Source organism: Manis javanica, chromosome 5 (genome assembly GCF_040802235.1).
Source record: "Manis javanica isolate MJ-LG chromosome 5, MJ_LKY, whole genome shotgun sequence".
NCBI classification, from domain to species: Eukaryota; Metazoa; Chordata; class Mammalia; order Pholidota; family Manidae; genus Manis; species Manis javanica.
In genome coordinates, this window is record NC_133160.1 from 60,108,815 (window position 1) to 60,124,427 (window position 15,613).

Consider the following 15,613-nt stretch of genomic DNA (forward strand, 5'->3'; position numbering starts at 1 on the left):
CGCCTATCTTCTCTATACACCAGGGTTTTTGTTTTTTTGTTTGTTTGTTTGTTCTTTTATTAACAGCATGTCCCATTTAATGATCAAAAATTTATTTAAAAAAAATCATCCCTTTGTGTCATCCAGAGATTTCATCTGGAAAGGTTTAAAAAAATATGAAAAAGAGGGACAAACACATATTTAGAGGAAAATATTTTTATATAAGGTAATCAAAAGATATGTTTAAAAATTGGTTTACATAAAATCTGAAATTTTTAAAAGATTTCATAATGCATTAGCATAATCTCTTGTCCCTTGTTTAATAGCCATTTTGTTCTCTCATGTATTTGAGTCTTTAGAAAAGAATTAAAGGGGAGGCAAAGCCCTTATTGGATCCTCTGGGGGACTGAGGTGCCAGTATTTGCAAAATAAGGGTGTGAATTTAAAGGAAGGGGGTAGAGAGCATGATTGGACATGTGGCTCAAATGAGAAGTTGTCTTTTGGAGAATTACTTTATTGAGACACAGCTGGATTACCTAAAGTGTGCAATCCAGGCTGGGCTGTCTTGCCCTCTACCATCAACCAATATGTCTGTCCTTTAATTTTCCATTAAAATATCCAGTAATACTCTGGCTTTGGGGACTATGGAGCCTTGGATGTGATTTGACTAATGACTGAGTCCCCTGACATGTAGCACTGGCTGCAAATCTGGGCCTGGTATGGAATGCCATATGCTCAGGAAACCCTAACAGGAAACACATCTGGACTTGCAGTGTACAGAAAAGTGTGACCTGAGTCAGTGGAGTACTAGGGGGTGGCTAAGTCAAGCCCTGCAGAAGTGTCAACCATAGTCAGGATCCAGTGAAGCACTTTTGCTGGGAAATCTATTTCCTTTCAATTTTATCGTGAACCTAAAACTGCTTTTTTAAAAAAAGACTGTATTTAAAAAGAAAATTAATAGGGTGTAACAGATAGCAGCTGTACTTATTGGGGTAAGCAGTTAATCATATAGATAACTAATTTTTTAAATAAGAAAGAAAAAGAAAAAATGGAAGTTACAGTTAAGCTTTTAATCACTGTTGTAAGTGAGATGCCAGAACTGGATGAAGTGCTGACTCCCCCCTATTTCATTCTCCAGTGTGTAAAGGTGGATTGGGTGAAGGTCAGCATTGACATGGGGACACCCAAATGCTATCAGCATAATTTAAAATAATCTTTAATAATAAAAAAAAGCAATGTAATGGCAAGCTACTAAAAAGTTGTAAGGTCAAAGGTTAAATGCCAGCAGGGACCCAGTAAGGTAAAGGAAATGTGTGTACTTACCCTGAGAGCTTTCGTCAAATGTGCAAAACTTTTTTTTTCAAGATTTTATGGGGCATGAGGCAGAGACAAAAGCCACCATTCAGCCAAGATGGAGAGTCCAAAACTAGAATGTGTCCTTAGAAAGGGGGTTTACAAAGTTCAGTATACTCAGTCTAAGAGCGAACCAGAAATAACCTCACCAACACCACCTCACATTATGAAAACTATCCATAATGTGCCTTGTAGTTAAGCAAAGCAAGGCAGAAAGTTCTTCAGAATATGTAGTCTCAAGTAAGAAAGTATATATTTGCAGCCCAAGTTCATATTCTATAGATAATAAAAAAAAGGCTAACATAATATAACTTAGTTTAAAATTAATACTAAACTAATAGTGCATCTAGACATCTAGGCAATTAACAGAATGTAAATACAAATCTCAAAGAAACAAAGAGAAGTCAGAACATGTGGATCGACAGAAAACAGACACATTCTTTAGATATTTTAATTATCAGATATTTTAATTATCAGGCTTTTAATTTCTAAATGAAAAAGAACTGATCTTTAATATACTGGCAGAAAAAGAATGTATTTAAAAAATAACCTTATAGGCTTGAGAAAAAAAGAAAATATTAAAGATTTGTTTTAAAAAGAGATAATATTTAATCATAATATACAATTCAAGCAAAGTATATTTTTGAATGGAAGAGAACTTAAACTTTCTAAATCTCATAGATTATCTAAAGGGAGAGTGAAGATACTAATTAACATTAGAATTTGAATGGTGAAATAGATATGGTAAAATTCCCGCAATATTTACTAAAGAAAGAAACAGATATCTTCCAAACTAGTAAACTGAAGAAAAAAAAGTAAGGAAGTGAGCAAAAACAACACATAGTAGGACAAAGAAGAGAAAAAAATAAGTTTAAAACCCCAAAGAACAATTAATATGAAAAAGCATTGCAGATTTTAAGCAGATGAAAAAAAGATGTTATGAGCAAATTTAGTCAACCAAATTGAAAACTTACATTAATTGGAAAAGTTCCTTGAAGTGAAAAAAGTTAACTTAATAAGAAATATACTTTAAAATGTATAACTAAAATAATCAATATTTCAAAATTATTCACAAAGACAAAACCTCAGAACCAGATCACTTCATGATTCATTGGTGAAGTCCAGCAAACACTAAAGATACAAATAATTCTAATCTTAAACAAACTTTTCCAGAGAGTACAATAATGGGGGAAATTCCCAACTCTTTGTCTGAAGATTGTATATCTTACAATAAATTACACAAAAGATAGCAGAAAATGAAATCTAACCCAGTCTCATTTATAAGACATAAAAAATATAGACAAAATATTAACAAGAGGAATCTAGTATATATAAATGAATAAACATATATATATAGTATACATATATTATACATAATATATACAATATGTTGAATTTGGGTTTATATTGTGACTGGAAAGTAGTTAAACAGGAGAAAGTAAATCAGCAAAAAATCATTTGTCAAAATTACGCAGAATAATAATTTGATGCAATTCAACACCTATTCAAAAAAGTATTTTTTTTAATTAATTAATTAATTTTGTTGTCATTAATCTACAATTACATGAAGAATATTATGTTTACTAGGGACCCCCTTCACCAAATCCCCCCCACAAACCCCATTACAGTCACTGTCCATCAGTGTAGTAAGATGCTTTAGAATCATTATTTGTCTTCTCTGTGTTGCACAGCCCTCCCCATGCCCACCCCCACATTATACATACTAATCATAATGCCCCCTTTGTTTTTCCCCACCCTTATCCCTTCCTTCCCGCCCTTTCTCCCAAGTCCCTTTCCCTTTGGTAACTGTTAGTCCATTCTTAGGTTCTATGATTCTGCTGCTGTTTTGTTACTTCAGTCTTTCTTTGTTCCTATAGTCTTTGGGTTTGAGGTGAGTCTCTTGTAAGCAGCATAGAGATGGGTCTTGCTTTTTTATCCATTATATTATTCTGTGTCTTTTGACTGGTGCATTCAGTGCATTTACATTTAGCGTGATTACTGAAAGATATGTACTTATTGCCATTGCAGGCTTTAGATTCGTGGTTGCTAAAGGTTCAAGGTTAGCTTCTTTAGTATCTTACTGTCTAACTTAACTCACTTATTGAGCTATTTTAAACACTGTCTGGTCATTCTTTATTTTTCTCCCTTCTTATTCCTTCTCCTCTATTCTTTACATGTTGGTTGTTTAAATCTGTGCTCCTTTGTGCTTCCTTTAACTGCTTTTGTGGGTAGTTGATTTTATTTTTTGCCTTTAGATAGTATTTGGTTGGTCTGTTTTCTTTGCTGTGATTTTATTTTCTCTGGTGACATCTATTTAGTCTTAGGAATGCTCCCATCTAGAGCAGTCCCTCTAAAATACCCTGTAGAGGTGGTTTTTGGGACGCAAATTCCCTCAACTTTTGCTTATCTGGGAATTGTTTAATCCTTCCTTCATATTTAAATGATAGTCATGCTGGATACAGTATCCTTGGTTCGAGGCCCTTCTCTTTCATTGCATTAAATATATCATGCTATTCTCTTCTGGCCTGTATTGTTTCTGTTGAGAAGTCTGATGATGGCCTGATGGGTTTTCCTTTGTAGGTGACCTTTTTACTCTCTCTAGCTGCCTTTAAAACTCTGTCCTTGTCCTTGATCTTTGCCATTTTAATTATTATGTGTCTTGGTGTTGTTCTCCTTGGGTCCTTTCTGTTGGGAGTTCTGTACACTTCCATGGTCTGATCGATTATTTCCTCCCCCAGTTTGGGGAAGTTTTCAGCAATTATTTCTTCAAATACACCTTCTATCCCCTTCTCTCTCTGTTCTTCTTCTGGTACTCCTATAATGCAGATATTGTTCCTTTTGAATTGGTCACACAGTTCTCTTAATATTGTTTCATTCCTGAAGATCCTTTTATCTCTCTCTGTGTCAGCTTCTATGTGTTCCTGTTCTCTGGTTTCTATTCCATCAATGGCCTCTTGCATCTTATCCATTCTGCTTATAAATCCTTCCAGAGATTGTTTCATTTTTGTTATCTCCTTCTGGACATCATTCCTTAGCTCTTGCATATTTCTCTGCAGCTCCATCATCATAGTTATGAGCTTTATTTTTAATTCTTTTTCAGGAAGACTGGTTAGGTCTATCTCCTTCTCAGGGTTTGCCTCTGTGATCTTGGTCTGTATCAATTTCTTCTGTCTTTTCATGGTGATAGATATATTTGTGGGGAGCTGGAGCGTGTGTTGGGTAAGAGAAAGTCCCTTCTTGCCAGTTTGTGGCCTTCCTCTCCTGGTAGAACAGTGACCTGTATTGGCTTGTGCTGGGCAGCTGTGTGATCTTGCCTGGCCACTATGGAGTTTAGCATTGCAGTTGCTGTGGGCATGGCCTGCCTCAGGCTGCTTCTCCAATATGGCGGAGCCTCATAGGAGGGGGAAAAGGTGGGAGGCTGTTTATGACAGTGAGGGGCCTCCGCGCTGTGCTGCAGATGTTTGGGTGCCCAGAGTTCCCCGTGATTCCCAGCTGCTGGGCTAAGTGTCCTCGGGCACTTCCATCCAGCTGTGGGGTCCCTGTCCCTTTAAGACTTTCAAAAAGCACTTGCTTTTCTTTGTCCTGGGTGTGCGAACTGCAGGGACCTGCTCACAGGTCTTACTGTCCTGCTTCCCTAGTTTCCAGCACCCCACGCACGCACTGTGTGTCTGTGCTCCTGTGCGGATGGCTGGGGCTGGGTGTTTAGCAGTCCTGGGCTCCCTCTCCCTCCCCTTTCTGACTCCTCTCCTCCTACTGGGAGCTGGGGTCAGGGGCCTCGGGTCCCGCTGGGCCACAGCTTGTATCTTACCCCCTTCGTGAGGCGCTGGGTTCTTGCGGGTGTGGATGTAGTCTGGCTGTTGTTCTGTGTCTTCTGGTCTCTCCTTTAGGATTAGTTGTATTTGTTGTATTTTCAAAAATATATGTGATTTTGGGAGGAGATTTCCACTGCTCTACTCACACCACCATCTTGGTTCTCTCAAAAAAGTATTTTTTTTAATTGGAATTCATGTGAAATTCTTAAGATGACAGTAGATATGTACAAGAAACCTAAGCAAATACAATAAGGAAAGAGTAAAAGCTTTTTCTTTAAGATTGGGAGCAATAGGCTACTCAGTGCAATAATACAAGAAAAATAAATATCTTTTAATGATCTAAATGGGTGAATAAAAGCATATTTATTTGTAGATGAGATGATCATGCATATAGAAAGTAATTGTTTTGATTTACATAGAGCAGCATGAAAGGATTACAATACAATTAATTACTGATACTCTGATAGGTCTGTTTTCCCAGACACAGAATATGAACAAAAGTTTACTTAGGTTCAAATAATCCCAAGAAAAAGGAGTATGAGATTGGGGGAAGGAAGAAAGGGAAGAAGCAGCCAAGCATGGTAGTAATTTTTAGTGAAATCCATTATTCAGTCTAGGAGCTCTGGTACATCAGACAGTATCTGTTTCCCTCTTCCAGGTAAAGAACGTAGCCTTTTAACTCCTATGGTAGTCAGTGATTGGTGTAGGTGACATTTGGTATGGGGTGGTAAGCAAAATACTCTAAGGAATCTGACTCTCCACACTGGCAAGGATGCTCCATTATTCAAGGATAACCTCAGAACATAACACTTGTGAGACCTGAACTGCAAAGCATACAAAAGCTGAAGATTAGGGCTCATAGCTTGTAAGAACCTATAGCATGCGGAAAAGACTCAACAGTGTCTGCTACAGATACCAACTGCATGGGAGCCAAAATATCCACTGTGTGAGAAATAATAACATACTCAAGATCTCTACTGAAAATTTATAAAGACCCAAGTAAGGTTCACAGGTAGGAAAATAAATATTTTAAAGGTGACAATTTTATAATCAAAGTTTAAGCCAATCTTAAGAAAGTGTATCATTGGTAACTATCAATAGTTATTTTAACATAAACGCCAAATAAAAGGCACAATGATAGCCTCACATACGAATGGACTGTGGATATTTGACGTAATTGGCCCTGTTAAATATAGCTGAAAATGAAAAAGAATGATTGGTGCTGTGGACACCGTTGCTCTCCCAACCGATTTCTCATACACATGTAAATCAAAAAACAAAATTTGACTTGTGTACCAAATCAGAAAACAATTCAAGTGTGACCAGAAAATTTAAAAAAACCTCCGCAAACCTTAGTATAAAGGAGAATATCTTTATGAAATCACAATAGGAAATAATTTTTAAAACCAGTCTTAAACACTTTTCATATGGAAGGGGTTGATAATTTTTACTGGCCATTGTTCAGAAAGTTTATAAAGTTATGGCCATTGTTCAGAAAATTTCAAAATAGGGCAAAATTCAAAGAGAAGATATGGCTCACAAATATAATGCACGAACTATTAGTAAATGCAGGAAATCTGTAAGATAAAGAGTAATGCCAGTGAAAAAACAAACAAAAGATTTGAATTAGCATTTTACAATACAAATGGAGAAAAACTTTGAAATGATAACTGACCTCACTGACAAGTGGAAGCAACTTTAAAGCACAGTTGTGACCTTTAAATACCAAAACACAAAGGTAAAAAAAAAAAAAAGACATCTGCCAAATGTCGATGAAGAAAAGGAGCAATGATAACTTAGATATACTCATGATAAAAGGTATATAAATTTGTGCAAACACATTGGGAAAGATTTTGGCATCATTTAGTTAAAAATGCTGAAACATTTTAACTATCACTTCCACAATGAGGTACCTACCTATTGCACATGAGAACTCCATTAGATGTGTAAGTTAATATCTCCAACAGAGTATTCTATTAAACTGAACCAAAACTAAACACACACACACACACACACACACACACACACACACAAATGATGAATCTCAAAACAGACATAATCTTGAGAAAAAATAAGCAAGTCATAAAAGATTAAAAACAGCCTAAGTGAAAATACATAATTTTGAGATGCATACTTAGGTAGGATCACTTTTTTTGTTAATGTCAACATAGCATATTACCTTTTACTGGGGAGAGAAATGGTATGATTTAGATGGGGAACAAGGGGAATTACCAAGGTGATTTTGCTTTATGGACATAAAAGTTTCTGGTGTTCTACTATATTGATCTAAAAACATGGAAATCATTCCATGTTTGCCATTTCCTAGTCTATAGCATAAGGTACACTACACACTCCTGAGCTTGTCCAACAAGTCCTTCAAAATCCTGCCTTAGGCAACCTTCCCAATCTTATCTCTAAACTTTTCTTATTTCCACACTCTTACAAAGCTAATATTTTAGTTTGACTCAACTGCTCCTTGTTAACATGTAACATAAACCCAAAACTTCCCTGCTTTTGTGTCTTTGGTCTTGCATTACTCTAATTCTCCTCTTTAGTTCTTTATTAAATAAAGACAACCTGCATGATAAAAATCAAATATTTACTCTTGTTATCACTTTCTCCAAAATGTTAAAACAAAAATTAACTTTTTTCTACTATTTTCATGGTATTTTGAACATTGTTCTCTGATAGCATTTATTGCATTATATTTAATTATCTGTTTTTAAGTCTGTATTCAAGAGCAAGACATATTATTGAACTTTTTTATTCATGTTACAGTATTCTTTGTCTTCCTAAATCACATTGAGGTCGAGTGTTCCTTTTTAGATCAATCAGCCTTGGGACTTTTACCTTCCTTTTGAAATGTAAGCTTTGTATGTCCCTGAGTTTTAAGCCTCACTGGTAGCTATCATGAAATTGCCTGAGTTGTATATTCTGTTGTATGCGGTCACTGGCATGTGTGCATGTGTGTTTGTGTGTAGTGTAGGAGTTCGAATACAATAAATGTGTGTGTGTGTGTGTGTGTGTGTGTGTTCTGTGTGCTTTCTTTTAAATGTAGGTAATAAGAGGACTTTGGGGAGATAGAATTCAGTTTACTCAAGGTAGAACTTTAATAGGTCTAGCCTATATACTGGACATTATCAGTTTTGCTCACAAATATTGTGATCACTCTACGTTTTCTGTTGCATATAGAAATGAAACTGGCAGTTATATTTTATTTTTCCACCCATGAGAAGGGGGATTAAAAGAAAAATGAGAGCTTTTTTCCTTATTACATAAATGGACATAAAATTTTATGGCTAGCCCTTTGAAAATTTTTCCAGTCTAAGATTATTTGAGAAATAAAAGTTAAAAAATAAGTGACCAAAAGTGAGGTAGATATGTGCTATTTTGTATTAATTATTTTATCTCTCTTTGTAGAAAATATTTCCATGTTCAGAACAAATAGTACCTAATAACAAAATTCAATTTATTGATATATTGTTTCATTTAGTCACCACATAGAGATTTATAACACATTAAATTTGAATATTTTAAGAAATATTCTGTACTTATCCTAAGGGGAATATATTTTTAAATATGTATTTTTTAAAATTGCACTGATCTTATTCTAGTTCTTATTTTCTTTTCTACATTTATATGCAAAACCAACCTTGCTATGAGTTTATAAATTTGCATGATGTTGGAAGAATAAGCAAAATTTTACATCATTACAGGACATTGTTTTTTCCCTTACATTGTATTTCCTAGGGATTCTTTCTATGGTAACTGTGCATGTTTTCCACCATTGATCAAGAAACAAGTCTGATCCTCCCTAGAACATCTGCTGAAACAGATTTGTCTGGAGAAAGGGTTTCCAGATCTGAATTGCACTGTTCAAACCATTGTCAGTATTCAACTAATAGCTAGTTCCATTTCTGGGGCTATATTTAAGTATTCATTCTTGATTCAAGTTGTCTTGTTCCAAATACAGGATAAGTGAATTTTTAGATGTCCTAGATGATTTTCATGTCAAAAGATCATAATCTACTGCCCAATTCTTCCAGAATTGACATCTTACTCTTCAGGATTTTTATCCTGATTATAACTTAGCATTTTAAAATTTGTTTGTTCTTGTTCTATCACATGTCCTTCATATGCAAGATGACCATGAACTCCCTTGACATAGGGGACCATGTGGTATTCCTGGTTATAATATTCTTCCTGCAAGGCTTCAATAAAAAAATAAATGAATATGTCAATTAATATTATGATAAAATAAGATGATTATAATATCCATGAGAGCTAAAGACTGAAATCTCACAGTAATTTTATTTAGGACCCTATCAGCTAACTTTATTAATATGTTCCTTTTCATTTCATGTTGCACAATGACCATAGCAATAAGACAGGTGGAAAATATCCCTGTGAAATGAGGACATGGTTTAATTTTTTAGGGAAGGGCCTAAGGTGTTCTGAACAAGCACTTGAGTTATTAAATATAACATAACCTTACCTGAATTATGTGTAGTTTTTAAATGACAAATATATTCTTTGTATAAGTGTCCTAGAACAAACTCATTCATGGATAAAACCTTTGTTCTCTTATTTCCTTTGCTATTAATTCATAAAAATATTACAAACAGCTCACATTTTGGTCTAATCTGAAGTCAGCAATTTGAGCAGGAAATGGAAAGTCAGCTTTCCTGTAGATTTCTGGTAGTTTGCTGAGGCCTCCATGACAAAGTATCACAGAGTGAGTAAATTAAACTATTTAATCACAGTTCTGGAGGCTAGAAGTCCATGATCATGGTGCCTGCAGAGCTGGCTTTTCCTGAAGCCTCTCTCTTTAGCTTGCAGATGGCCGCTCTCTCCCTGTGTATATGTGGTCTTTCTCTGCATCTCATCCTTTTGTCTCTTTCCACTGGCAGATTGAGTTAGGTCCCACCCTAAATGCTTTATTTTTAACTTTACATTACCTTCTCTATTTTTTTCACATTGCCTTCCTAATTTACCACAGTCCAATAAATGGTCATCAGTTTTGCTCACATCACAGAGATGAATTGTACCAATGAAAGTCATAAACCAAGTAATAAATTAGACAACTGATCCTTTGATTTTTTATATGCCTCCTATATATCATGTATGCTGCCAATTGATTACCAATGGTATAGCCATTCTAAAACATATGTAACATTAAACTAAAATGGGTTATCACTGCATTTGGAACAATCTGGTTAAATCTATATAATTGTAGGTAGGATCAAGAGAAATTAAATTATGTGTATTGATTTGTAATTTCTTTTAACAATTTTATTTTCCTCACATTACAAATGAGGTTTGCTCCATTCATTTGTCACTTGAGCTCCCACAGGGACATTCTTCTCATGGCATAGCAGAAGCACAAAAAAAAAATGAAAAAGTGTGAGTGGAAACATGCAAAGATCCCTAGGGTTTTGTCTTGAAACTGGCACATGGTCACTCCCACCCATTTCACTGGCTTGGCTTAAGACTTTCATCTGGCCACACTTGGGATCCAGGGCTGAGAGAGTATACTCGGGCTCCAGTGAGCATGCACACCCCTACTACAGTGAGTATGTGAGAACTTGCTTACCAGGATCCAGTATACCACACGGATTATACAGTCTAATTTTCTTCCTCTTGTGTTTTCTACTTACTTCTTACTGATGAGTCAGTAGAGGTTAAATTGCTCATCTTGTTTCATGCAACCAGGGCATAACTGTATTTCAGCATCCAAATCATCAAACTTCTAGGAAAGCTGCTTTTCTCCAAAGCAAGGTGCAGTTGTATTACCAAATTCAAAATAGTAGAATCCATATATCAGTAGGAAATATAAAAGTAAATGTATAAATTGAATTATGCTCACTGGTACAAGTTTATCAGTAACAAAATTTGACAACAAAAGAATTTTGAACAATGTTTTAAAAAGATGGTTGTATTCATCCATCAAAGATGTCTAAGCAATGTCTGTTGCTAAGCCTACTTTTAAGTTAGAATAGGTGCTTGAGTTATAATTGTTAAGAAACCTAATTTTTGCTTTTATTGGGAACTACAAAGAGAACTTTAATTGCAATAAACATTTATTAGTAGCACTTTTTGAAATTTAGGTAAAGATGATGTGGTGGATATGACTGAAAGTATGAGATGAAAAAACATGGACATGTTAAGGTGTGAAATGAAAAAGCTCTGTGTGTGATTTGAAGGATAGAGTTCTAGAATGATCCTGAGTTTTCTATCTTGAGAATATGAGGACATGATGTATGTACAATTTAAGAAATGATTATTAATAGGGGAGGAAATTTTTTGAAGATAAATTGTAAGCTTTGATTTCTGCAAATGTGTAGGTAAAGAAAGTTATGAGAAATAGCAGTATAGATGCCAAGTAATTAGTTGAATCTATCATTTTGGACTGCAGAAAAGAATTTGGAGGTGTATACATACTAAAATGAATTACTCAGCATAATGATGACATTTAAATTTATGAGAGTAGATAAAATACATTGAAGAATGGAGAGTGGAAGTAAAAGAGAATATTGGGCATAGCCCTGCCCCAGATGTTTACAGGTCAGTTTTTACTTGGAGGGTCTACAAGGGTGGCTGAGAAGGAATATACAAGCATATAGATGTGTCATATCATGAAGACAAAGAAAAATAAATTCCAGGGATTAAGAAGTGGTCACCTTTATCTGAAGCTTTTGGAATGATTAAACTAAGCACTAAAATTGATTTAATGCATTTAGCAAGAAAGGATACAATTCAGCAAGGACACTCTTGGTGAAGTAGTAGAAGTTGATTCTGACATTTTTTATTTTGCAGCCCACCAAAGAAGTTTGAACTCCTAAGGCATTTCATTATTTATTTATTTTCTTATTTGATCCACTAAGCTTTTAAACTGAATTCATATAGAATGACATTCCTGGGAAATATGCCCTGATGATAGGAGGAGTTGTAAATTGTAATTTTTATTTTCTCATCATGAAAGCTCTTGATATAAATAAAAGCTTCATTGATCAGATATAAAATTACAACATTAAATGTCAGCTTCACTAAAAAAAAAGATACTTAGGACAGTCAGAATGGAATGAAATAAAATCACCTTTGCCTGGCGTGCAAATCTCTAGAGTAATACACTTACCTCAATATTGTATCCTGTGTTTCATGATTCAAACATATCCATGAAATTATTTCTGGGCTTAAAATGTTTTTGGGTGACAGAAGAGCAGTGAAAAATTTAGTTGAATCTGAGAATGCATAAAATTGTATTGCTGAGATGGGTTTCTTTTAAAATCTAATTGTCAATTTTCTTTTCTTTCAGGAGAAAGTAATAGGGGTATTGATCAAGAGTCCCCAGTGTATCACCCTCCTTCTTTTGCACTAAACTTCAAAGGCCCAAAGCTTCTGCTTGAATAGAACAAATAAATCCTTTATAATAAAGACCAGTAAAACTAGCCATCTACAACTATGCATTTTCTAGCAGTCCTTGAGGAAGAAAATTGCAGTTCACTGAGGACATTTACCTGAGGTTTCTGCTATCCTACCCTGCTCTTCCCATCACTTCCCCCCCAGAATGGTATTATCACAGGTTCTAATTTCCATGAACTCAGCTCTCAGAGACTGGCTATGGTAATTCTTTTCAAATTAGAGTTCTTGGTAACATCTTTAAAGTAATCAGTGGGTTTGATGCCAAGTTTAGATCAAATTTTCAATGAGGTATGAAATATTTGAGTTCACAGTGATAGGTTTAAGTTTGGTATGATCTCAACAGCACTATCCAATAACATATATATTCGATTAAGAAGCAGAAATATAAATTATGATCAATACTTTGAATAATTCAGGCTCATAATTCATAATTATATTATTTTTGGCTTAATGTAAAGTTTGCTCTATCAATTAAAGAAAACCTTTGGATCAATAGAGTTTTCTTTCTTTATACTTATAGAGTCATTTATTTTCTATCAACTTGTTTATATAAAAGTATAATGCATATAAAGTAAAATTTTTAAACTGGATAGAAAAGTGTAAAATGAAAAATAGAAGTCTCCTCAACACAGACATTATCTCTCAAAATACCCTTTAGGTGCCTGTGTTTCCTTAGATTCTGGATTTGTTGGTTTCCACTATAACAGATGAGAGAATTGATGCCTGAAGATTAAAAAAAACAGTAAATAAACTCAAGTAGATAGTTTCCAACTAAGTATAATTATCTAAAATAATCTGATCAAACCTTAAGTTTCTTGCCTGAGATATTATGTATTTGGTTGAATGTGTTATTCTTTCACAACTTTCAAGTGAAGGTGCTCTATTTTTTTTAATAGCTAATCTTAAATCATGCTTTCACTAATTAGGATTCCTTTATAAACTCCTTTTTCTCTTTTCCTTATCTCTTCCATAATAAGGTTATATATTAAGTCAGTGCAAAAGAAATTAAAATATACCTATAGCTATATAATATATCTGCCAATGTTATATTTTAATAAGCATATATTTTTATTAATATCTGTACTCAAATGTTTTAGTATCTACTAAAAACTAATGTGTCTTGAAGAGTTATTGATAAATGAGGGAAACAACAAGTACTTTTAAACAAATTGTTTACTAGTTTAATTTGAACCTTTGTAATAAATACATATTTGCTGGCATGAAACACCATGCAAATAAATTCTTAAAATCTGTGTACTAAAAAAAGGATATCATGAAGACCGATTTAAAATCTGTGAATTCTAGTTTATGATAAAAATTCCAGTTTATGTAAGAGTAAAGTTTTGTAATTTGAGCTATCTTTTCTGAGTTTGTCAGCAGAAGTGGAGTTCATTAAGTTGATATAGATCTTTCCCTAACCTTAACCAGACTCGTAAGTGTAAGCTTAGCAGAGTATTCCTACGGTAAGCATACTGAAACTGCTTCATGCTTAATGTAAACTGCAATTTGTACTATCTATTTCAAATTATGTATTTTGGGTCCTACTTTTTGGAGAGAGAACTTTATAACTAAATCTCCTTTCTAACAATTTGAGCAGAATCAACTTTAAACACTTCATAGATAAATAGCCCAGATTTTGAATCACAGCCTTTGTATAGAGGTCAGCATACAAAGCAACTTAAAGCTTAATGGTCTGACTACATACACCAACAGCAAAAAAATGAAGAACTAGTACAAAAATAAGAGTACCAATCTTATTTTAATACAAGCAAATATTAATTCTTATGATACTAAAACCTTGATGTAGAAATATGATAGTTTTATTTTTAGGGCCATAAGCACTATAATTAATTACTTAATTAAAAATGGAAATGTGGTTTTCAACTCCTTAACCGAACTCATTTGTCTTTCTAAACTTGTACTAGAAAAAAATTTATTTATTTTGCTTTAATCATATCTCCAGTAACTTCTACTTATTCTCTCTTGTCTCTCAGGTAAATAAATTAAAATAAAATAAAAAGAACTTCTCCACAGTCTCATTCTGTCCTACCTGTAAACACTCATCATATATCCTTTGTCGTTAAAAACAATTTCCCTTTGATCTGAGTATTAACTCAAAGCTGACAAATTTGGAATCATTCCCGCCATCAGTTCTTAAATCACACTGATCCTTTGCCTAAAGTTGCTTTGCCTTTATTTGTTGATTCTAAGATTGTGAGTCTTGTAAGACTCATAGGTAAGCAACCTGACCGTACTACAATATGGTTGTCTTGCCTCTGAAACTTGACAATACTCTACCTTATTGGATATTGCTTGATATACTTTTTTTGTTAGTAGTATGATATATTGTTGGATCTTTATTCATGCTTTTAACTCTTTACTTTGTTTCTGTGCATTCTTATTCATAAAATGTGGATTTTTTATTATTCATATTATTATTGTGTCATAATAAAGATTTGCAGAAAAATATAATTCCTTTATTTGGGGAGCAAATGAAGGCTTCCAGACTCGAATTAACTTACCCAAGGTCACTAGCAAGAAAAAAAAGATCTAGGACTTTTTGCCTAGATCTAGTCTAATGGTGAGCCCATGCTTGCTCTCATTTTACTGAATAATATGAGATTTTTAAGACCCTGGGGAAATCGAAACAATGCAAACATTACATGCAACTGAAATGAATCAGTTTGACAGTTTAGATTGTCTGAGGTCCACATGGATCTTTAGGGAAGTCTTTCCCTACCCTCAATCCTCTAGAGGTCGAAGGTGAAATTTCCAACAGTTGATCCTTCTTCAAACTTCCCTCCTACTTCTATCAAGAAAAATGGCTTAATATCCTTAACTAGTTTTCAAGACCCTTCAATTTGTCCTTTATCTCCACTATGATTTATTACTTTAGCTATGTGTGTGTAGGAACCTTAGTGGGATACTTCTTTTTACAAACAATAGCAGATGTGGAAATACCTGGAGTATGGACTTTTCTTCTCATTTGTTTTGTTATTCAAAATAATCAGTGGAATAACAATGACTTCTATGAAGGTAGTGTGTGT